General features: G+C 43.9%; 2 long non-coding RNA genes and 1 pseudogene across 2 annotated transcripts; 1 reads left to right on the top strand and 2 right to left on the bottom strand.

Moving 5' to 3' along the window:
* The first annotated feature begins 476 nt into the window (after positions 1 to 476).
* LOC140633744 (uncharacterized) lies at positions 477 to 16790 on the top strand. The gene is made up of 3 exons (XR_012031339.1): positions 477 to 553; positions 7029 to 7111; positions 16291 to 16790. It is a non-coding gene; the product is annotated as an uncharacterized lncRNA (long non-coding RNA).
* On the bottom strand, positions 11842 to 13886 carry LOC140632989 (MICOS complex subunit MIC27-like; annotated as a pseudogene).
* On the bottom strand, positions 16134 to 23974 carry LOC140633745 (uncharacterized). Its single transcript, XR_012031340.1, has 3 exons — positions 23402 to 23974; positions 23230 to 23287; positions 16134 to 18517 (listed from the first exon to the last, which is right to left on the bottom strand). It is a non-coding gene; the product is annotated as an uncharacterized lncRNA (long non-coding RNA).
* Between the last annotated feature and the right edge of the window lie 1134 nt (positions 23975 to 25108).

Here is a 25108-nt window from a genome sequence, read left to right as displayed (position 1 = left end):
TCAACAGGGACCCCGCTTGAGGGTTCTCTCCCTCTCCCTCTGCACCCCCCACCCCTCCCACTCATGCTCTCTCTCTAGGATAAATAAATTAATCTTAAAAAAAAAAAAAAGGCACTGGAAATAGTCCTTAACTTATCACAAGAAATCCTAATCCTAGAAAGGTCACTGGAACCGGGATGGAACTCTTAGCCGATCACAAGCTTCCCTTGACATTTTGTTGGCGATGAGTTACAATTCTCCTTTTATTCGGTTTGGGAGCCTCTCCTGGGCAGCTTTTCTGATTTTGTTTGGGGATCAATTAGCAGAAACTTTAGGAGCCTACGACAGGAACACTACGGCTCCTGAAATGTTGGCACTACCCCACACGGGGTGTGGCCCGGGTGGCACGTCTGCGAACTGTTCGTGGAAGGGAATATGTAGTCACTCAAAAAATATTTACTCAAAAAAAAAAAAAAATTTACTCACTCCCAACTATACACCAGACCCCGTTCCAAGCCCTGGAGATACAATGGACTCAAGACACACAGGGCCCCTCACGGAGGCTGACATTCAGGTAGGAGAAGGCTTAAAGCAAAGATGATTAAACCAAAAGTGAACAAGAGAATAATGTCGAATAGTGATGAAGACAAAGAGGTGAAAGGGGCCGGGGCACCTGTCTCACTTCATGGAGGAACATGTGACTCTCCATCTCCAGGTTGGGAGTTCGAGCCCTGCTTTGGGGGTAGAGCTTACATAAACAAATAAACTAGCTAACTAACTTAAAACAAAAAAAAAAAAAAAAAAAGGAAGAAGAAGAAGAAGAGGAAGAGGAAGTGAGACGGGCGAAGGGACAGAGAGGCCGGGAAAGGCAGTGCATGGGAGCTACCTAGGATGGCTGGACACCTGTGGCTGGAGGAGGTGACATCTGAGCTGAGACTTTAATGATGAGAAGGAGCCAGCCTTACAGAGGTCTGGGCCAGGAATATCCTAAGGCAAAACCAAAATCGAGGGCCATTTTACACCTTCAAAGAACAGGAGACCAGGAGAAGGGGAGCTGAGGCCTGTGCGAGGTGGAGGGTGTTTTCATCTAACCCACCGGGAAGGCTTTGGAGTGTTTTAGCCACATTTCTTGCTTTCTTTCAGAGCAAGAAATTTATGTTTTAGCATTTGGGGGAATTGTAATTGTCGATGTAAGCATTTTCTTGTTTTTTGGTTTTTTAAAAATACTTTTGGGTAACACTTGAGGGCTTCTCTTTGAAATGCGTAGCTTCTGAACAGAAAGGACTAAACCGAACTAGAGGGCCAGGGCCATCGGAAACCAAGGGATAGGATCTCCAGAAATGCGAACCGCCTCCTACTTCTCTTCCTACACTCATCTTAATTAGAAAGATTGGTGCGAGCTGCCTCGAGAGGGCGACAGCAAGGGGACTTCTGCAATCATCATATGACTATTTTTCACACTTTTTCTATGTTTTTTGAAATTTCTCAGTGAATGAGCATGTGTTCTTTTTGACAATTAGAAAAAAGAGTTTCCTTTTCTCCTAAGTGACCGTGCTGGAAAATTCAAACTAACAAAAAAGTCGAGAACATAGCACCATGGGCTATAGCCTTCCCCTAAATTCACCAGTTGCTAAGACTGCTGATATTTGCCCTTGCGGGCACGCGTGTGCACACACACACACACGCACACGCTAATGTACGCATAGTAATTTTTTTCTCAACCACTGATACTTGTTGATCCTTTTTTGGTTCAGCCTCTTAAAACTTACTTTCAGACGGGGGGGTGGTATACCCCGCAAACTTGAGCAAGAATTCCCAAGAACCCAGACGTTGTCTTACATGTACAGCCACAGTCAGGTGTGCTGCTGTGACACGGTACACTAGACGGGGTGTGTTATGAACAACCCAAGTTTACTTCTCAGGTTTGGAGCATGAAGTCTGAGATCAGGGCGCCAGCACGGTCAGGGGAGGGGGCAGGTCAGGTTCTGGAGAGAACCGGCTCCCTGGTTGCCAATAGCAGCTTTCTCTTGGTGGGGTGAAGAGGGCTGGCGAGCTCCCTCTGGGGCCTTCTGGGAGGGCAGGCTCATCATCCAGGAGGGGTCCACCCTCAAGACCTGGTCACCCCCCCGAAGGCCCCACCTCCCGACACCACTAGGTTGCTTAGGATTTTTTTAATGTGGGGGGGGGGCAGTGGGGAGAGAGAAGCCTTCAGACCACAACAACCACCCCACTGTTAACAGACCCCCGAAAATGAACACTAATACATAATCTTATCTCATATGTAGGACAGGCCCACGTAGCTCCAGTTGTTCTAAAAATGTCTTTTATGGTTTGTTGTTGTTTGAAGATTTTATTATGTATTTGAGAGGAAGAAAGAGAGAGAGCTCGGGCGTGAGCCGGGAGGGGGAGAAGGTGAGGGAGAGAGTGAGAAAAGCAGGCTCCAGCTGAGCACGGGGCCTGGTGCAGGGCCCATCTCAGGATGCAGATCACTACCCGACCCCAAACCAAGAGTGGGGCGCTCAACCCCCTGGGCCACCCTCAACCAGCTCAGCCACACTCAGCCCACTGAGCCACATGGGCGCCCCTGTCGCTGATGTTGTTTTAAATGCCGGAGCCAGTCTCCATCATTCCTTGCATTTCATTGTCCTGTCTCTTCAGTCTCTTTAATTCTTGAACAGTCTCATTAACAGTTTTGTCTTTCATGACAATGTTGTTTTTATTTTTATTTTATTTTATTTTTTTTATTTTTTTTTTGACAATGTTGTTTTTAAAAAGAATCTGGTCCAGTTGTCCTGTTGAATGTCGCACCATTGGGATTTGCATGCCCCTTCCCTCAGGCCAAATGTTAGATTTAGAGGAAACTTCATTGGCAACAACACTAGACAGGTGGTGTCCTGGACTTCGTGCCCCACGTCACCATGAGGCGTGGAGGCTGTGAAGTTGTCCCAGGAGGAATGATGCTAACTTTGCATCAGGTGGTACCTTCCCTTAAAAAATTCTTGTTGTTGTTGTTGTTTATTTATTTATGAGACACAGAGAGAGAGAGAGAGAGAGAGAGACACAGGCAGAGGGAGAAGCAGGCTCCCTGCAGGGAGCCCGATGTGGGACTCGATCCTGGGACCCCGGGGTCACACCCTGAGCCGAAGGCAGACGCTCAACTGCTGAGCCCCCCCAGGTACCCCAGAAAGTTTCCTTTTTGTGATACAACTGTTTTCTGTGCTGCCTTTAAAAAGTCAGCCACTTCCCTTACCTGCATGATATAGGTGCCGAGTGTTTACTTACTGAGGAGGGCAGGTGATGCTGGGAGAGAGCAAAGCGTAGGTTTGTATGGGGCTCTCCTCACGCAGCCCAGGCGATGAGATGTACACTTACACAAGTAAAAACTAATAAAATAAAAGGACACGTAAGGGCTGTGTGAGCGCTGAAGGTAAGAGCGCTCTTCTTTTTTTTTTTTTTAAGATTTTATCTTTTTATTTATGAGAGACACAGAGAGAGACAGGTAGAGAGACAGGCAGAGGGAGAAGCAGGCTCCATGCAGGGAGCCCGATGTGGGACTTGATCCCAGGACTCCAGGATCACACCCTGGGCCAAAGGCAGAGGCCAAACCGCTGAGCTACCTGGGGATCCCCTAAGAACACTCTTCTAGGTGCAACTGCTCACCTGGCGCCCAGGTGCTCTTCCTACTCTGTCTCTGTGACTTGCCCTTTGCTCACCCTAATTCCTCTTTCTGGAATGTTCTCCTCCTGCCCTTGTGTCTGCAGGTTCATGTATTAAAACACTGCCATGGCTTTCAGACTGAGCTACCACTTGTTCTATTAAAAACAAACAAACAAACAAACAAACCTTAATTTCTCCTCTTCTTTAAAAAGTGGCTTCTTGGGACACCTGGGTGGCTCGGTGGTTGAGCACCTGCCTTTGGCTCAAGGTGTGATCCTGGGGTCCCAAGATCGAGTCCCACGTCGGGCTCTGTGCATGGAGCCTGCTTCTCCCTCTGCCTATGTTTCTGCCTCTCTCTCTGTGTTTCTCATTAATAAATAAATAAAATCTTTAAGAAAATAAAAATAAGGGCAGCCCGGGTGGCTCAGGGTTTGGCGCCTGCCTTCAGCCCAGGGCGTGATCCTGGAGACCTGGGATCGAGTCCCACGTCGAGCTCCCTTCATGGAGCTTGCTTTGCCCTCTGCCTGTCTCTCTCTCTCTCTCTCTCTCTCTCTCTCTGTGTGTGTGTGTCTCATGAATAAATAATTAAAATCTTTAAAAAAAAAAAAGAAAAGAAAAAGAAAAATCAGTAAGTAAAATAAAAAGTGGCTTCTCCCCATTCGGCACACATTCCAAAATTCAATGTACCTAAATCTTTGGGCTGTTGAGTGTTAAATCACTCTCTAACTTGGATTACATGCTGAGGCCCATCCTTCTAGACTGTACGCGGATTGGAGGGGAGCTCCCCTTCTGACTTTTCTGGGCTCCCGGTGGGCCACCCTTTCTGGTACTTTGCACTTCTATTACGTTGAGTAAATGGACAACCGTCAACACTTCAAAAAACTGTCCCCATTACTATCCTGGTAATGATCGCAAAGAGAAACTCTACTCTTGCCCTCTGTGCTTATTTTTTTTCCAAACATGTTCCTTACAGTAGCAAGTTAACCAGGAAGTTTCCTTTACTCCCTTCCTCTAGACAGAGGGAAAAAAATAACAGGAAACCAACCCACAGCAAACAATGAAGATGAATATCAAATATTTGTTCCTTTCCATACAAGGGAATTATGCACAATATTAGGTCATCAGAGTGCCACTTGCAACAATCAAAGTTGCTTTGAGCTTTAAGAATTTTCAGTAGGGCAATTTGGCTATTTTTATTGACATGAGGTCAAGTAAAAAAATACAGCCTTTTGACAGAAATAAGTAGATATTATTCCAAGTGTCACCTGGAGGCTGTGCTCTCAAACTTGTGATTCCGGAACTCGGCTGCCGGGAGATGACTTCCTTTCTTTCTGTGCCCCCGTACATCTTGGGCATTGTAAGGAGAGAAATAGCAGGTGCTATCAACCAACTTTTCTGTGTCACTACAACATCACGAGTTAAATATTAACCCCATCTTGTAGATAAGAAAATCTAGTTTCATAGATGATAAAGATTTGCTTCAAATTACACAGCTAGATAAGGCTGGGGTTCAGGGATCCCTGGGTGGCGCAGCGGTTTGGCACCTGCCTTTGACCCAGGGCGCGATCCTGGAGATCTGGGATCAAATCCCACGTCGGGCTACCGGTGCATGGAGCCTGCTTCTCCCTCTGCCTGTGTCTCTGCCTCTCTCTCTCTCTCTCTGTGACTATCATAAATAAATAAAAAATTAAAAAAAAAAAAGGCTGGGGTTCAAAAATACACTCCTTTCTGACCCAAATCCACGCCATCATCATAGGACCCTGCTTTGTAAAGATCTTTTTAAAATGTACTTGACAGGGATCCCTGGGTGGCGCAGCGGTTTAGTGCGGGCCTTTGGCCCAGGGCGCGATCCTGGAGACCTGGGGTCGAATCCCACGTCGGGCTCCTGGTGCATGGAGCCTGCTTCTCCCTCTGCCTATGTCTCTGCCTCTCTCTCTGTGTGACTATTATAAAAAAAAAAAAATGTATTTGAGAGAGAGAGCATAAAAGAGCTGGAGCAGAGGGAGGGGCAGAGAGAGAGGGAGGAGCAGACTCCCTGCTGAGCAAGGAGCCCCACCAGGGACTCGACCCCAGGCTCATGACCTGAGCAGATACTTAACTGACTGAGCCCCCCTGGGGCCCTGGGACCATGCCTTTTAGATGCCTGCCCCTCTACAAAACTGTGAGGTCCTTAGGTCCACAACACCCACCACAGTGGCTGGTGCAGGAACACCAAACAGAACCGAGTATTTCCCAGTTTTCGTCACTCCTTTCCTTTGCTCACTCAACATCTATTTCAGTCTTCCGTTCCCGCTCCCCAGCAGCTAGAGCCTTCAGGACAGGCTGCCTCCAGCCCAGTTTCCGGGGTGTGGTTTATGGCTAAATATAATCCCGGTTCTTTGGCCAATGATTGTCTCAGGAACTCACACCTCAAGCCACCAGCTGGAAGCTGGACTGGTCCTAAATGAGGACCTTCCTCCCTTCACTTGTGTGGCAGGTAAGGGACTCACAGCACCACAAGATCCTAGTTCGATGTCCAAATTCACTATATGGCAGTTCTGTGGCCTGAAGCAAATCACTTAACCTGCTGAGGCTTCATTTCTCTATCTAGAAAATGAGGGTGATGATTCCCACCCTGGAAGGGTTATTCCTGGCACAAAAGAAATATTCATCAACGGACATTTATTAGGTGTGTGTATTGCCTCTATCAGGACCGTTTCAGCTCCATGCAACCACAACAAACATTTTCGAAGCACTTGAAATAATATGGCAGTGAGAGAGGGTTTTATCTCATATAACTGGAAATGCAGAGTGAGCTCTAGGCTCCAGTTCTTGGCCCTGTTGGCTCTGCCTTTTCGGGGTGTGGACTTGATATGAGGTTGTAGGATGGGTGCTGACTACCGAGGAGCAGGGTGACCAGCTTCCAGCTGGATCACAGCTCAAGAAGAGAACTATTCTAGAGTGTGATTTGTATTATACCTATAAAATAGAGGGGCGCCTGGGTGGCTCAGTTGGTTAAGCGACTGCCTTAGCTCAGCTCATGATCTCAGGGTCCTGGGATCGAGTCCGTGTTGGGCTCCCCACTTGGTCTCTGCCTCTCCCTCTCCCTCTGCCCCTCTCCATCACTGCTTCTCTCTCTCAAAATAATTTTTTAAATCTTTAAAAAAAAATAAAATTAAGAAAGAAGACAATATGTGAGGTTTCCTTTGGCGGATTGCATGACTCAACAAAGTAAGAGTACACATGGGTAAGAGTAATCCATTATACACACATACAATTGCTGAAAGATAGACGCACCTAGTGACCTACCACTACCAGGATCCTCGAGGGACAAAACCATATTAGGCCTCCTAAGAAGTGGTGAAATGATGACTGAACCGTCTCCCTTCCCTTTCCTTCCCCTGTGACATCAGTCATGGCAGCAAGAGCGAAGAAAAGAAGAAGACTTCCCATGGGAACTGGACTAGAAGCCAGGAGACCCAGTTACACCAGCTAGGTAATTTTTTTAAGCTTTATTTATTTAAGAGAAAGAGCAGGTGTGCTGGGGGCGGGGCAAAGGGAGAGGGAGAAGGAGAGAAGGGGGGGGGGTGCTCTAGCCCAGCACCTTGAGAGCTTGACCTGAGCCAAAACCAAGAGTTGGTCGCTTAACCAGCTGAACTACCCAGGTGCTCCAGAAACCTGCTATGTGACTTTAAGCGAGTCATTTAATCTGTCTTTACCAGTAATGATAAAAGAATGTCTATTATATTAAAAGGTTTTATCACACATTATTTTTACTATATATTTATTGAAACGTCCATTATTATTATAAAAGGTTTGGAAAGTAGAAAGTGCCAGTAGTAGTTATTTATGCAATATTTAATTCTAAGCTGCTCATGTAGCTCAGTCTGGGGGGAATACAAGACTAATGAACGCATGATCTATGCCACGGGCGCCTGTGGTTCCTGCGCCTCTAGCTTCTGATAGGAACACACAGTTTGGGCCCCAGGTGGCTCCGTGGTTGACCATCTGCCTTTGGCTCAAGTAGTGACTCCAGGGGGTGCCTGGATCGAGGGTCCAGGGATCCAGTACGAATGGCCCCCCCAGGGAGCCTTCTTCTTCCTCTGTCAGTGTCTCTGCCTCTCTCTGTGTGTCTCTCATGAATAAATAAAATCTTAAAATTAAAAAAAAAAAACAAGGATCACATAAATATAAAAGTATCTGTTGTGAAAGGAAGATAAAAGTAAAAATGGTATCTGTCGAGTTGTTAAATATATTCCCTCATCATTCCCCCTAAAAATGCTTTTCAAACAGCTTTAAATTCCAAAGAGCACTCTACTTGCTACCCCAGCGCACTTCAGCATCCTCACACCCTGTGTAGCCTTCACATTCTTTCAGGCTTGCCTCAACAGAGCTCTGTTTTTTACTGAGACTATTTAGGCTACTTCAACCTTCTCGAAGGGTCTTTAGAGTCAACCTTGTTTTTCTGTCCTCCACTCCCTCCCCTTTCCCCACATCACACACCCTCTCCGAGTTCCTTTTGCTCTCTTAAGTGCACCTCCTACCAGGGGTGTCCACTAATCCCAAATTCCTGCGTTCAAAAATGCAGGACTTCCTTTTTTCTTTTTAAGGAGTAAATTTTTGTAGAACACCAAGTCATCAGAATTTTTTATTGTTTAGTCATTAGAATAATTAAAGGTAACTCATCTTTGCTATTCATAAACCAGAGTATTGGCCCTTCACTCAAGTTTACCCAGAACTTGATCCAGCATCATGCTGAGCAGTTGAGTTGCCAGCCAATTTGCAAAGCTCCCACTATGCAATTACCCGGATAGTTGGAATTCCTTAGTTTTCCAGCTAGAAGGTTTTGTTAGGGTGCATTATCAATGTTGACTCAGACTGGTCTCCAGGTATTAGGTTGGCTTAGTCTTTCCTTGAAATGTCAATTATTGCTAGTCTAGCTTTATCATTGTCGATTTTGTGTGTTGCTTTGCTAACCATATAGTTTTTTAAGGCTTTTTTTTTTTTGTACCACTAACATTTTGGAGACATAATTTTCAAGGAACCAGATTTTAAGATGTGTATGGTTTGCATTCTAATAGAACTCTTTTACACCTGTATGGCTAAATCAGATGTTTTGGTAATTCCCTAGAAATGTGCGTATGACATTTCATTGTTTACATGCTTTTCATGAATTTGTGCTACTTGTATAACACATGACCTGGGATCCAGATTAAATGTAATAAACCACTGGGTTATTTTTAAATTTAGAAGACATTGTTTTACAATAGAAAATCAATGTGAGCAAACTCATATTCTTCCGTTATCAAATAAATGCTAAGTGATTTTATGTTATGTACCTAGCAAATACCTTCCTTAATTTGTGTATGAGGAAAAGCATATTAATGATACCCTTAGTCTATAGTGTGGTATCATGTTGTGATGTAATATTGACATTTATTTTTTTGTTTAAAATATATTGCTATTTTAGAAAGGACATCAAGACTAATTACCGGGGAAAGGACAGTCTTTTCAGGGAGCCTAGGTGGCTCAGTCAATTAAGCATCTTCCGCTCAGGTCATGATCCCGGGGTCCTGGCATTGAACCCTGCATTGGGCTCCCTGTTCCAAGGGGAGATTGCTTCTGCCTCTCCCTCTGTCCCCTGCTTGTGTTCTCTATCTCAAATGAATAAATAAAATGAAAGAAAGAAGAAAGAAAGAAAGAAAGAAAGAAAGAAAGAAAGAAAGAAAGAAAGAAGAAAAAGAAAGGTTTTTTCAACAAATGATATTGAGAAACTGGATATCCATAGGCAAGGAAATGAAGTTGCATGCCTACCTTATACTATATAAAAAAAATAACTCAAAATGGATGAAAGACTGAAAATAAGAGCTATAACTACAAAACACTTAGAAGAAAAGATAGAAGAAAAGTTTCACGACGTTGGATTTGGCAGTGGTTTCTTAGCTATGACACCAGAGGTATAGGCAACAAAAGAAAACATGGGTGAGTTGGATTTCATTAAAATTAAAACCTTTTGTGAGCCAAAGGTCACTAGCAATAGAGTAAAAAGGCAACCCAGGAATGGGAGAAAATATTTGTGAAATGTAGATCTGATAAGGGACTAATATCCAGATTATAGAAAGAAGTCCTAAAACTCAACAACAGAAAACAAACAACCCAATTAAAAAATGGGCAAAGGACTTCACAGGGCATTTTGCCAAATACACAGAAATGGCCCGATATGCACATGGAAAGATGCTCCACATCACTCATCATTAGGGAAATGCAAGTCAAATTGACAGATACCACCTTATATCCACTCTAAAAACAACCCCAGAAAACCCACTGAGCAGGGAGCCGGATGTGGGGCTTGATCCCACAGGACCCTGGGATCACAATCTGAGCCTGTGGCAGATGCTTAACTGAGTCACCTGGCACCCCTCTTATTATATAATTTTAACAAAGTATGATAAATTGTAGGGTAATGAGTAAAGAAAGGAGTTTGGCCTTCTAGGGGTGGTAAATTGTGCGGTAGTACGTAGGAACTATGTGGGGGGAAATATGGAATATAAGGGTTGTTATAGTAAAATTTGTTTGTGCAGACTCGTCTTGGCATCAACTTTCTATCTTCACTGATAAGAATGTGCTCTCCTTCCTGGTACTGCAAGGGCATCTTCTAGACACCCAGAGAATATGTTCAATTTTAGTTTTTATTGAAATTGCCAAATTGCCACCTGTAGAGGATATAGCGATTTGCACTCCTTTTGATAAAAATGTAAATGACAGTTTCCCAAACTCTGCGTTTGGGAAAACCCAATGGGTTATCAAATCTTTGGCACTCTGATAAATGACAAAATAGCATTTTGGTATAATTTTAATTTGCATTATCTGATATCAGTGAGGTAAGCTGAGCATCTTTGCATGTGTTTAAGAGCCATTTGTTATTTTTCAGTGAACAACCTCAACCCTTTGCAAATTTTCTATCGTGTTATTCATCTTTATTGATTTATAGAGACTCTATATGTTAATTAAATTAGCCCTTTGCACTATGAGTAACAGATTTTTTTTCCTGGTTTGCCATCTGTCACTTTTCTTTTGCTCTTTGGTGTTTGTTTTGGGGGGTTATGGGGGACATGGGGTATTGCATACGTTGAGCTACAGTACACTCAAATAAATTTCAGATGGATCACAGAATTACTCATAAAAAATGACAACATAAACATAAACCATGGAAAAATTTTATTTTAGTCTCAAAGAAGGGAAGGACTTTCTTTTTTTTCTTTCTTTTCTTTTCTTTTCTTTTCTTTCTTTCTTTCTTTTTTTTTTTTTTTTTGTTTGTTTTTTGTTTTGGTCATAAAATATGGATATTTTATTCCAGCTCTGAGGGATGAAAAATGAAGGGTCCTAAAAAAGAAAAAGAAAAGAAAAAGAAATGGTCCTTCTATACCCCATTCTAATTAAGTAACAGTAATTTGAAAAATCTAAAACAAATAAGTATGTGTATCTGTATAAACATTTATATACACACATTCATATTTCATCAGTATCTATGTATTCACTCTATTTTTTTAATAAAAAATTCTTAAAAATTATGAAATCCATCCCAAAACTTCTACTTCTGCCTCTTCACCAACCATTTAATATTGTTTGGATTAAATTTACAATTTGTGTTTTAATTCCTTATGTGACTGGTCAAACTGTACATTGTATTAGAAGATGTGAAGGAGGGATCCCTGGGTGGCACAGCGGTTTGGCGCCTGCCTTTGGCCCAGGGCGCGATCCTGGAGACCCGGGATCGAATCCCACGTCGGGCTCCCGGTGCATGGAGCCTGCTTCTCTCTCTCTGCCTGTGTCTCTGCCTCTCTCTCTGTGTGACTATCATAAATAAATAAAAATTTAAAAAAAAAGATGTGAAGGAAAAACTTTGCTTAAAAGTTATACTAAGGAAAAAAAAGTGATACTCTCTGTTACAGTTGCCCTTTACATGATTTTTAAAAAAGATTTTATTTACTTATTCATGAGAGACTCAGAGAGAGGCACACAAACACACACAGGCAGAGGGAGAAGGAGGCTCCGTATGGGGAGCCGGATGTGGGACTCCATCCCGGGACCCCAGGATCACGCTCTGGGTCAAAGGCAGGCGCTAAACTGCTGAACCACCCAGGGATCCCCATCATTTTTTTTTTCATTATTTTCAACTTCATACATCTTGCAGCTCTCTGTGCAGACTATTCAGCTTCTAGTACCTTACATATCTACATCTTCTGGGTGGGACTGCCCGTGATCCATGAGCTTGGGGTCAGGCATAAACTGTGTAGCACCTGAGGTGGATTCTGATTTTCTGTTTCGGAGATGAGTTCAATTGGCAAAGAAACTGAGTATTTCAGGCTGTCAGTTGTTTTTGCAGGTATTTCTATTTCAGCAGAATTTCCTAACTTAGATTTTTCTTTAGGTTTAGGAAAGGACTCTTTTTTGTTGATTTTTGTCCACAATGATTTAACTGCTTCATAAATTGGCTCACTTGTAGTGTATGCCTTTTTCCAAGTTACCTTTGCAATTATTACTGACTGGACTGGAGGAGCAAACAGCTGCTCCTAAAGTAGCCAGTTGGGATGCCTGGGTGGCTCAGTGGTTCAGCACCTGCCTTTGGCACAGGGCCTGATCCCAGGGTCCCAGGATCAAGTACCGCATCGGGCTACCTGTGGGGAGCCTGCTTCTCTGTCTGCCTGTGTCTCTGCCTCTCTCTCTCTGTCTCTCATGAATAAATAAATAAAATCTTAAATAATAATAATTAAAAAAAAAACTAGAACCTTTTCTTGCTGAAACCAAGCCTGCCAATCCTGAAACAGTAATCACTCCAATTTTTGGAAGAAAATCTCGAGGTGGATTCTTCAGATAGACATACACATCTTTTCCAAATTGTACTGAATCCATTATCCCATTTTTCACAAACCCATAAGCACCCTTGCACCAGCCAATATGATGACTAGTTGTAGTGCAGATGGATGCAAAGCCCATTTGTAAACGACCAGGCTGCTCTTCAATGTATTTAGACTGGAGAGGTGGTATAGTATATATGGGAGCTGCTCTGGTTTTACTAGCTGCTTTTTGTATCCTTCTTCTTCAGCCGCATGCACAGTTATAGATGCACATATCAGACCTGCAGGTACGGGTGTCAGCTTTCCCATCCTAACAGCCACCATATCTGTGACCTTCTCCATCTAGATTTTCATATCAGGGAAGGCCTTTCTAAGAGTGAGTCAAAACCTCCTAAAGACCAATAAATTTGACTATATGAAAATAAGATATATCTTCATGGCAACATTGGATGGACTAACCTCCAGGTACCTTAGAATGTAACCTTATTTGGGAATAGAGACCTTGTAGATAGAGTTGAGATAAAATCATGTCCTACTAGGTCGGGTGGGTCCTGAACCCAACACGGCTGCCTGTCCTTATGAGAAGAGACGAGACAGAGATAGAGATGCAGGGAAGACACCATGTGACCACAGAGGCGGAAATCCATGTGCTGTAGCTGGTAGCTGGAAGCCGAGAAAGGCCCAGGATTGCCACAAACCACCAGATCCGAGGAGAGAGACAAAGAAAGACTCCCCCCCCATGGGTTTCAGAGGGAACATGGCCCTGCGGTCACGTTGATTTTGGACGCCCAGCCTCCAGAGCTGCGCCACAATACATTTCTGTTGTTCTAAGCCATTCAGTGTGTAGTACTTTATTACAACGAATAGATCCAGCTTCTTTTCTGGCCTGTTCCGGAAAAGTAGTCTGATCCTACTGAAGGTTTTGCTCTTAATCACTCCGGCCGGGAAAATGCACTGAGGTGTAAAACACAAGGTACGTTTACAGAGGTTCAGAGGCTGCAAGTGGCCTTGCCTAGAAGTACTCTTACCCTGATGAGCACTGAGCACTGAAGAGAAAGGCTGAACGCTGTACTGAACACCTGAGACCAATATAACATTGGATGTTAATTTCCTGGAATTAAAAAAACAAAAAAAATTGTAAAGTGGCCCGGTGTTAGGTAGCCATGCAGCTGCTCTCTCTGCCATCCCAATTCCTCTCTGATACTCTATTTACTATTGGTCAGCTTCACTCGAATACAAACTGCGTGACAGCAGGAACCTTTTCCTTTCTGCTCACCACTGTATCCTGGGGAGATGCCCAGCGGATGGCAGATGATCCACACTCTTTGGATGATTAAGGGATAAAAATCGTAAAGAATTCCAGCCCATCGCCGACTCTGTGACCTAAGGCTCGTTATGTAGCGATTCCAACTCTGTGCGTCTTCATCTGTAAAAAGGGGAGGAGTGTGGGGGCACCTGGGTGGCTCAGTGGATGAGCGTCTGCCTTTGGCTCGGGGCGTGATCCTGGAGACCCGAGATCGAGTCCCACGTCAGGCTCCCTGCATGGAGCCTGCTCCCCCTGCCTGTGTCTCTGCCTCTCTCTCTGTGTCTCTCATGAATAAATAATTTTTTTTTTAAAGGGAGAAGTGTGTGTGCTGCGGGGTGGGAGGGGGGATGATGGGTGCCATGTGGAGTGGTGGTGTTTTGGGTTTGGTTTCCTTGGGGAGCCATCAGCTGGAACGTTAAGCTCTACTGGGTTCTCCACCAGAGTCTGATTTTACCAGGGTCCCCAGTGGCTACTGGAGCCTGACACAGAGTAGGTGGCCAATAAATTTTTTTTTAAGATTTTATTTATTTATTCATAGAGACACAGAGAGAGAGAGGCAGAGGCCCAGGCAGAGGGAGAAGCAGGCTCCATGCAGAGAGCCGGACGTGGGACTCGATCACAGGTCTCCAGGATCATACCCCGGGCTGCAGGTGGGACTAAACAGCTGCGCCATTGGGGCTGCCCAGGTGGTCAATAAATTGACTGAATAAATGAATAGAAGGCCTCTGGAGGCGAGGGTTTTGAGAAATATTGAGAATGGAAAACCTGGTACTCGTTTTACTGGATGTTGGGGAGAATAAAAGTAGTGACGCCACATCCTCTCTTTAGCCTTGGGAACTCATGTTAGCTGTCCACAGATTTTAAAGCTTGTGAAGAAAAGGAAATAACACTGCTCCGGGTCTTTTGAACTGGCGGGCCTTACCCTCCGATTTCCACCACCCCAGCCCCTCAGAAAAGGCATGCTTTCAAACCTGGCAAAGTAACAAAGTTTGGGGATTTTAAATGGAAACAAAAACAAACATTTACAGAGCTTTTTCTACTTCTCAGCCTCCTCCTGGCAAAGATTTAATAAGTAAATATTTGCCTTCTGTCCCCACTCCACTTTTCTCTTTACAGTTTAATATATTAAAGTGCATACGTGATAGCCAAATACATGAGATTTCAGTCCTTTTTAAATTTTTTAAAGGATTTTATTTATTTATTCATGAGAGACACTGAGGCAGAGGCAGAGACACAGGCAGCGGGAGAAGCAGGCTCCATGCAGGGAGCCCGACGTGGGACTCGATCCCTGGTCTCCAGGATCACGCCCTGGGCTGAAGGCAGACGCTCAACCACTGAGGCACCCAGGGATCCCCTTGGTAGAGTTTTTAAATCACTTTCCGTCTTCTTCTTTGGAACAGATGTTGAATGATTATAATGAAATAGCTAGATAAAAATCGCTTTCTATAAAATTAGATATAACCAATTTCTGTGTTGCTATTTTGAAAGGGTCCATCTTTGTCAGCATTGCGCAGCAGTTATCCGTAACGTTCACGCCGCTCTCTCAACACTTAAATGCTTGTATCTTGTCTTCAGTCTAAAGGCTTAAACTAGACTACAAACAAGGCAAAGGTCACAGCACAAACTAAATATTTACATTGCCTCTTAAAATAACTCTGCCACCTGCAATATTCCCATAAGACAGCATTTCTAGGGACGCCGGGGTATCTCAGGGGTTGAGCGTCTGCCTTTGGCTCAGGGTGTGATCCCAGAGACCCGGGATCGAGTTCCCCATGGGGCTCCCTGCGAGGAGCCTGCTTCTCCCTCTGCCTGTGTCTCTGCCTCTCTTTCTGTGTCTCTCATGATTAAATAAATAAAATCCTTTAAAAAAAAAAGAAAAGAAAGACAGCATTTCTAAATCCAGCTCCAAGGGTGAAAAGGATAATTGGGTATTTTTTTAAAGTTTTTAAATTTTAGCCCCCAATACTCACTTCTGAATAACTACTTTCATATTCTCTTAGTCAATATGTATATATTCATTTATTTAAGATTTTATTTAAAAAAAAAAGATTTTATTTATTCATGAGAGACACACAGAGAAAGGCAGAGACACAGGCAGAGGGAAAAGCAGGCCCCCCACAAGGAGCCCAATGTGGGACTTGATCCCAGATCCAGCGATCACGCTCTGAGTCGAAGGCAGAGACGCTCAACTGCTGTGCCCCCTCAGGCGTCTATATATATATATATTTTTTTTTTAAGATTTTATTTATTTATTCATGAGAAACACAGAGAGAGAGAGAGAGAGAGAGAGAGGCAGAGACACAGGTAGAGGGAGAAGCAGGCTCCACACAGGGAGCCTGATGTGGGACTCAATCCTGGGATTCCAGGATCACATCCTGAGCCAAAGGCAGGCGTTAAACTGCTGAGCCACCCAGGGATCCCCAATATTTATATATTTAAATGTCCATCCCTCAATGTCTCTGAAAGCGCTCTGCCACAATGGACTCCTAATTTCATTCTTATGTCTTACAGGATATTCACCAAGCATAGACTCTATTTGCTTCAGACTCTTTTGACCTACAAGACCTTTGAATAATACACTGGGGCACTCCTTCGCCCACTCTGAGCTGGGAACACCTCTGAAACTTCTCCCTTCATTTTGTACCACTTCTTGGACACTGAGTACATGTAGCTTAGAGTACAGAGGCCAACCGCAGGCTTGGGCACCATGGTACACAGGAAACACAGAGTCTGAAGGTACCCATCAGATTATATTATTTAATATTGTGCTTCTAAAGATAATATAATTAAGAGTATTTTCTGGAGTCTTATAGATTTTATGATGAACAAGTATGGATTCAGCCAAGTTCAAAACTAAATCAAGTCCAGAATACATAATGAACTTTTATGACTCAACAACAACAACAACAAAACCAATAAAATAGGGGCAAAGGCCTTTTTTTTTTAAAACATTTTATTTATTTATTCATGAGAGACACAGGGAGAGAGAGAGGCAGAGTCATAGGCAGTGGGAGAAACTGGCTCCATGCAGGGAGCCTGATGTGGGACTCGATCCCGGGTCGCCAGGATCAGGCTCTGGGCTGAAGGCGGTGCCAAACCATTGAGCAACCCGGGCTGCCAGGGGGCAAAGGCCTTAAACAGACATTTCTCCATGGAAGATACACATGTGACCAATAAGCACATGAAAAGATGCTCAACGTTAGTAGCCCTTAGGGAAACATAAATCAAAACCATCATGAGATATTGCATCATACCCAATAGGATGGCCATTTGAAGAAAAAATAAAGCAACAAGTGTTGGTAAGAATGTGGAGAGATTGGAACTCATGCACTGTTAGTGGGAATCCAAGATGGTGCAACCACCATGGAAAATAGTTTAGTGGTTCCTAAAAAAAATCAAACATAGAATTACCGTATGATCCAGTGATCTCATCCCTACATATAAAACCCAAACAAGTGAAAGTGGGGATTCAAACATCTCAATAGTCATAGTAACATTATTCACTATAATAGCCAAGGGATGGAAATAATCCGCATCCAGCAACAGGTGAGTGAATAAGCAAGTACCCCATCACGAGCAAAGAGAATTCATTGGCATAAAGACAATGTTAGAAAAAAAAAGCACATTTTATGAAAAATAATAATTTATCAATGTTTTCTCCACTACCATGTATGAAGACACTGTCCTAAGTGTGCCTCACGTATTTTAGTTCAATTAATCTTTGCAAAGGCCTTAAGGGGAAAGTGATCGTATTCTCATTATACATTAAGGAACCTGAGGCACAAGGAGGTGCAGTCACTTCACTAAGGTCACACAGCAAGTAAGCGGCCTTGGCAGGATTTGGGCCCGGTACTCAGTCATTCTGCTGCAGCTTCCAACAAAGTTCCTGGGCACAAGGCGCACAAATGACTTCCGTGCAAGGAAGAAACATGCAGAGGTCTCACAAGTGGTGTGAGCAAAGCCTCTGCTTTGTACACGGGAGGTGCTTGAGTCACAGTCAAGGAACACACCTTCCAAGTACTTTTGAAGGTCACGGGGCCTAGTCGTGCCCCCTGGTCCCGTGGGCTTGCCTGGGGCAAGAGCAGCCCGCAGACACGCTTGCATGCTTGCACACCAACCACGCTGGCGGGCTTCCCACACAAACAGGACTTAGGTGGCGAGGGGGCTGCCGCTTCTCACTCCTTACGGACAGTCGGGGACACTGCGCAGAGATACCGCACAGGCCCCGATACCATAATGTCCGAAGAGAAAGGATGTTTAGGTTCGTTCGTCTGTGAGTCTTCTGTCTGGGAGCTGCTTTGGAGGAGAAGGTGAAGGGAATGGTTGGTATCTGGCATCTCAGAGGTGGGACTTGGTTCAAGGTCACAAACACAATCTTGGATTTCAAGCAGGACCCATTACGCCGACACTGGTAAAACTAGGGTGTTGCTGTAGCTATAAATGCTCTCCGGACACCAAGCAGGATGCCAAGCAGAGTTCACTTTATGAAAGGATTGCATTTCTACGTTTATATCGATGCTCTAAAGTGGGAACATATTTTTCTTCAAACACACATGATTGTTAAAAATTGAGGTATTGCGTAGGTACAGTTAAAAAGAGCTAATTTTAGGGGCTCAGCCGGATGGATTTTTATCCAGGTACATACTCAGGTCTAAGCATCCAGATCAAGGCGTAACCCCCAGGAGGCTCTGTCATGACTCTTCCCAGCCGTCACCATCTCTTAGACGTAATCTCCATTCTGAATTCCACCAGCAGAGATTAAAATTTTAAAATAATTATTTTTATCAATATAGAACAGACATTAAGTTATCTGCAAAAAGTGAGTGAACCTTGGGCAGCCCGGGTGGCTCAGCGGTTTAGCGCCACCTTCAGCCCGGGGTGTGATCCTGGAGACCTAGGATCGAGTCCCATATAAATAAAATCTTTTTTTTTGGTTTGTTTTATTTAAAAAAATTTTTTTTAATTTTTATTTATTTATGATAGTCACAGAGAGAGAGAGAGAGAGAGAGAGAGAGAGAGGCAGAGACAGAGGCAGAGGGAGAAGCAGGCTCCATGCACCGGGAGCCCGACGTGGGATTCGATCCCGGGTCTCCAGGATCGTGCCCTGGGCCAAAGGCAGGCGCTAAACCGCTGCGCCACCCAGGGATCCCTGTTTTATTTTTTAAATATTTTATTTATTTATTTATTCATGAGAGACACAAAGAGAGAGAGCGAGAGATCGGCAGAGACACAGGCAGAGGGAGAAGCAGGCTCCATGCAGGGAGCCTGATGTGGGACTCGATCCCGGGTCTCCAGGATCACACCCCAGGCTGAAGGTGGCGTTAAACCACTGAGCCACCCGGGCTGCCCCTAAATAAATAAAATCTTAAAAAAAAAAAAAAAGTGAGTGAACCTCAAGGGTAGAGTGACATAAATATTTGAATACATATGCACCCATGTAACTACCGTCAAGAACAGTATATAGAACATTCTTGTACCCCAGAATGCTCCCTCCAACCCCTTTCCAGTTAATAACAGGCTCTCTTGAAACAAATTTTTTTTTTTTTAAAGGGGCGCCTGCCTGGCTCAGTTGGTAGAGCATGTGACCCTGATCTCAGGGTTGTGAGTTCAAGCCCCAGGTTGGGTGTGGAGACTACTTCAAAGAATAAATAAATTAAATAACTGGCTTTCCTGAAGTCATCCCTATTTATAGGTCATCCTTGTTTAATTTTGCACGTTTGGAGGCTTTAGATATATCAAATTGTGCAGCATGCATGCTTGTCCAGCTTTTGTTCAACAGTGTGTCGTGTTTTACATGTAACAGGCATTCGTCCCCTTTTTTTTATTGCTCAGTCATATCCTATGACTGTATCATAATTTATTCTTTTTTAAGAAAGATTTTAGTTATTTACTCAAGATAGATTGAGTGAGTGTGTGAGAGAGAGAGAACATATGCGTGTGCAAGAGTGTGGGGGGTGGGTGGGCCGGGATTGTGGGCAGAGGGAACGGGAGAAGCAGAGGGATACGGAGAAGCAGAGGGAGAGGGAGAAGCAGCGGGAAAGGGAGAAGCAGAGTCCCTGCTCGACTGGGCACTCCATCCCAGGACCCTGGGATCATGACCTAAGCCAAAGGCAGACGCTTACCCAACTGAGCCATGCAGGTGCCCCTATTATAATTTATTCTTATTTTCACGACTCTACTGGGTTTTTTCCCTAATTTTATTGATTTATTGAGAGAGAGAGAAAGAGAAAGTGCATGTGAGTGAGGGGAGGGGCGAAGGGAGAGGATCCCAAGCAGACTCCCTGATGAGCAGGGAGCCCAGGGTGAGGCCCCATCTCACGCCCCGAGATCACAACCTGAGCCGAAAGCAAGAGTTGGACGCTCAGAGGATTGAGCCGCCCAGGAGCCCCTCCACAGCCCCCCTGTTGACAGGCATCTGGGCTGGTGCCAGTTTCGGGCTACCCTGTATAAAGCTGCTGAGAACATTCTCGGACATGTCTTCTGGTAAACGTTCCTACTCGTTTTCACAAGAGGTACAGGTGTGTTGGAGCATATAATAGGAAAATTTTGACCTGTTCTGGCAAGGCCAGGAAATTACTGCACTAAAATGCCTTTTGGGTGATAGTGTTTTCTGATTTTCAAACCTAGAGTTCAGGAACACAGCTCCCATGTCTAGGAAATTAGTGGGGACCCTTCCTCCCTTTTCTCTCAGTCCTGGAAGCACTAAGGTTAAAGACATCCTGGCACTGGCCATCTTTTGTGTATCTGGATGATTCATAAATAGTAGGGTAAGTCCCTGACTACGTCCACAATTAGGACAACTACTATTCTGTGGGTGGTATTTGTTTTCCTTTGCTGTCAGCATCCAAATCCCTTCACTCACTTGGCGAGTTTCCCAAGTGATGCTTCTCTGTTGGGAGGCCCAGCCCACGTACTGAAACTTAAACGGCCCTTGCTGTCCTAGTCTCTCCTTTGTAAGCAGAGCAGGGCACGTGACTCGCTTGCCTCAAGCCACCTGTCCCTCTGAATCACCTGGATCCGAGTCACGAGTCCTTCCGGCATCCACGGATGGCAGAGTTGGTGGTGCATTTGGCACACACAGAGCATCAGGAGCAGCAGAGCTGTGCTCAGCAGAGGGGACGGGAGGTGACATTTTGGACATTGCTCCTACTGCAGAGCCTCCGATTCATCTCCTGAGCCATCCCAGCGACGCTGCAAGCTACAGAGCAGATGCTAGTGAATTCCTCTTATCCTTAAAGCAACCCACTTTGGTTTCTGTCACTTACAACTAAGAACACTCTGGCTGCTAATTCCTCCTAACCAAATTCTCCCATAAATGGTGATTACAGGGGGACACCTGGGTGGCTCAGTGGTTGAGTGTCTGCCTTTGGCCCAGGGTGTGATCCTGGAGTCCTGGGATCGAGTCCCGCATCGGGCTCCCTGCGGGGAGCCTGCTGCTCCCTCTGCCTATGTCTCTGCCTCTGTCTGTGTCTCTCATGAATAAATAAAAAATTTTCTTAAATGGTGATTACAAATATCTATTGTTTTTACTGAACAACAATAACAACAAAATCCTTACGAAGTCACAAAAGACTCTGAGGAGCCAAAGCAATCTTGAGAAAGAAGAGACAAGCTGTAGGAATCGCAACACCAGCCTTCAAGCCATACTACAAAGTTATGATAATCAAAACAGGATGGTACTGGCACAGAAAAGCAGATACACAGATCAACGGAATAGGATACAGAGCCCAATAAACCCACACTTATATGGCCAGTCTGTGACAATGAAGGCAAGAATATACAATGAGGGGGATCTCTGGGTGGCTCAGTGGTTTGGCGCCTGCCTTCGGCCCAGGGCATGATCCTGGAGTTCCGGGATCGAGTCCCATGTCGGGTTCCCTGCGTGGAGCCTGCTTCTCCCTCTGCCTGTCTCTCTCTCTCTCTCTCTCTCTCTCTCTGTGTTTCTCATGAATAAATAAAATCTTAAAAAAAAAAAAAAAGGATATACAATGGGAGTAAAGACAGTCTCTCCAAAAGTGGTGCTGGGAAATCTGGACAGCGACAGGCAAAGAATGAAACTGGACCGCTTAGACCAGACACAAAAATACACACAAGATGGATTAAAGAGTTAAATATGAGACCTGAAGCCATTAGACTCCTCAAAGAAAACATAGGCAGTGTACTCATGGACATTGACCTTAGCAATATTTTCCTGGATATGTCCCATGTAAGGGAAACAAAAGCAAAAAATAAATAATTGGGGCTACGTTAAACTAAAAAACTTTTGCACAGTGAAGGAAACCATAAACAAAATGAAAACCTACTAAATTCAGCAGCAATTCAGCAACCTACTGAATGGGAGAGGATATTTAGTCACGATATAGCTGAAAAGGGGTAAATATCCTAAATATATTAAGAACTCATACAACACCAAAACCTCAAATCATCTGATTAAGAATGGGTAGAGAACCTGAATAGACTTTTAAAAAATTTTTTTAAAAATTTTAAGTAGTCTCCACACCCATCATGGTGTTCAAACTTACAAACCTCATGGGATGCTTGGGTGGCTCAGCGGTTGAGCGTCTGCCTCCCGGCTCACAGTGTGATCCTGGGGTCCTGGGATCGAATCCCACATTGGGCTCCCCACAGGGAGTCTGCTTCTCCCTCTGCCTGTGTCTCTGCCTCTCTCTGTGTCTTTCATGAATAAGTAAATAAAATCTTTAAAAAAAAAGTTAAAAAAGAAGTCCCATATGACCCAATAATTCTACTGCTGGGTATTTATCCAAAGAAAGTGAACACACCAACTTGAAAATACATATGCACCCCTACATGTATTGCAACATTATTTACAACAGCCCAGATAGGAAAGCAACCTGGGTCCATCGATAGATGAATGGATAAATAAGACGTGGTGGTGTACATGTACAACGAAATATAACTCAGCCATTAAAAAAAAAAAAAAGAATGAAATCTTGCTATTTGCAACAACGTGGACCCAGAGGGTATGATGCTAAGTGTACTAAGTCAGAGAAAGACATAGAATACCATAAAACTTCACTTACAAGTGGAAGCTAAAGACAAGGGGATCCCTGGGTGGCTCAGCGGTTTGGTGCCTGCCTTCGGCCCGGGACATGATCCTGGGGTCCCAGGATCGAGTCCCACGTCGGGCTCCCTGCATGGAGCCTGCTTCTCCCTCTGTGTCTCTGCCTCTCTCTCTCTCTCTCTCATGAATAAATAAATAAAATCTTAAAAAAAAAAAAAAGAAAGCTAAAGACAAGCAGGAACTAATGAATATAGAAAATAAACTTGTGGTTGCTACAGGGAGTGGAGGTGAGGGGATAGGCAAAATAGGTGAGGGGAAATAAGGGTACAAACCTCATTAGAAACCAAAGAAGTCACAGAGATGAAGAGGACAGCATAGGGAACAAAGTCAGTAATATTGTAGTGACTTTGTGTGGTGACTGCACTTACCATGGAAGGCATTCCGCAATGTTTAAAACTGCTGAATCCCTATGTTGTACGCCTGAAACTAATACATCATATGTTAACGATACTTCTAATAAACATTAAAAATAGATATATCATTTTCCTTGATAGCACAAAAGGGTGCTGGGTGTAAAAAGAGAAACTGCACGCTACTTACAATCCCAACTGTCCTGGTTAATGCCTAGGAGGGGTCTAACGTCTTGCAAAACTTGTAATTTCTCCAAAGCAGTGAAACGGTAGGGTTATCCATTAAACAAATCACAGGGCAAACAGAATTACGTCTTTAAATACGTATCCGGGGGTGAGGTGCGTGATAAGCTTCTCATATCTGGTGGCCTTTTTTCCCTTTGGTGTAAAGAAGAGAGGAAGGTGCCAAATCTACACCGTGTTAGTTGGAAGATACGTCTCCCGTTCTCCAGCCTTCTCGTCTCTTTTCATTCTTTGGAACTGGCATCAAACCTTGTGGCTTTGTCAAGTCAAACAGTTGAAATGGAAATGTTATTTGAATGTTTCAAAAGCCATTGTAGAGATGGTAAAGGCTGCACCAGAATATACAGATTTCCAAAGAAGCCTGGATTATAGGATCAATGCACTCATCAGTAGCTCGTTGTTGATAACAAACTGTACTTCTGCTAATGAAAAGTTCTTACCAACTACATTATCAGAACCAAAAATGTAAAATTAAATGTCAACGTTTTCACAGATAATTTTCTTTCCTTTTTTTTTTTTTAAAGATTTTATTTATTTATTCGTGAGAGACACACAGAGAGAGGCAGAGACACAGGCAGAGGGAGAAGCCAGCTTCCTGCAGGGAGCCCGATGCAGGACTCGATCCCAGGACCCCGGGGTCATAACCTGAGCCAAAGGGAGATGCTCAACCACTGAGCCACCCAGGCGTCTGAGAATTTTCATTCACGGTATGATTTCAGGTTTTTTTTTTTTTTTAAATCTCATCGGCTCCCATTGCTCAGAGGAGTTAAGTGACTTGCCTAAAGTTGCACGGCTTGAACCTAGATTTAACGCCCATTCCTTGCTTTTTATAATGTGAACATCAAAAACTTTAAAACAATTATGAATTGCATTAAAATGGAGAACAAAAACTCTAAATTCAGAAAAATGGAATCAGCTGGCTTATTATTAGTTAAAACACAACATATTATATAATTCAAAAAAACATTTTGTGGCTACCAAAACTCTTTATGTATGTATAGAAGTACATGCCCGAGTGAGATGAGAATGGAAGGATATGCTCCAAAGTGTTACCGGGGACTATCTCTGGGGTAGAAGTATTGGCAATTTTGTGTGTGTTTGGAAGGGGAAGTATGAGCTTAGCTTCATTTTCTAAATTTTCGACAATAAACGCACGACCTATATACTGTCTGAAAAAGCCTTTTATTACTGGTATTATCAAATGGTCACTTTGATATTGTACCTTTAAAACAGCCAACTCGTTACCTACCTCAATGAAACTCAATGAAAAGTTTATTTTGAATATCCAGCCACGGCTTATCCAACCAGCACCTCCCTGGTATCTGACATACATCGCTCTAGTTTTTACAACAGTTTCATCGGGTAGTAGTGGTATCACCATGTCACAGATAAGGAAGCTGATGCTTCGAGAGGTTCAACGGTCAAGATCACACAGGAAGGAACGGAGTCTTGGTTGTAGCGAGCTCAAAAGTCCACCTTCTCCATCTGCTAGGCTGCACCATCCCTCCTACCTTTGACCACTCCCAGCTTTTCTAGGGCAGGAGAACTGCTCTATCACATGCTGGTGTCATCTCTCAGATACTTTTCTTTAAAAACACTTTTAAAGGGATGCCTGGGTGGCTCAGCCGGTAACGAGTCTGCCTTTAGCTCAGGT

Source organism: Canis lupus, chromosome 5 (assembly GCF_048164855.1).
Source record: "Canis lupus baileyi chromosome 5, mCanLup2.hap1, whole genome shotgun sequence".
NCBI classification, from domain to species: Eukaryota; Metazoa; Chordata; class Mammalia; order Carnivora; family Canidae; genus Canis; species Canis lupus.
This window is presented reverse-complemented; position numbering and strand designations above follow the sequence as displayed.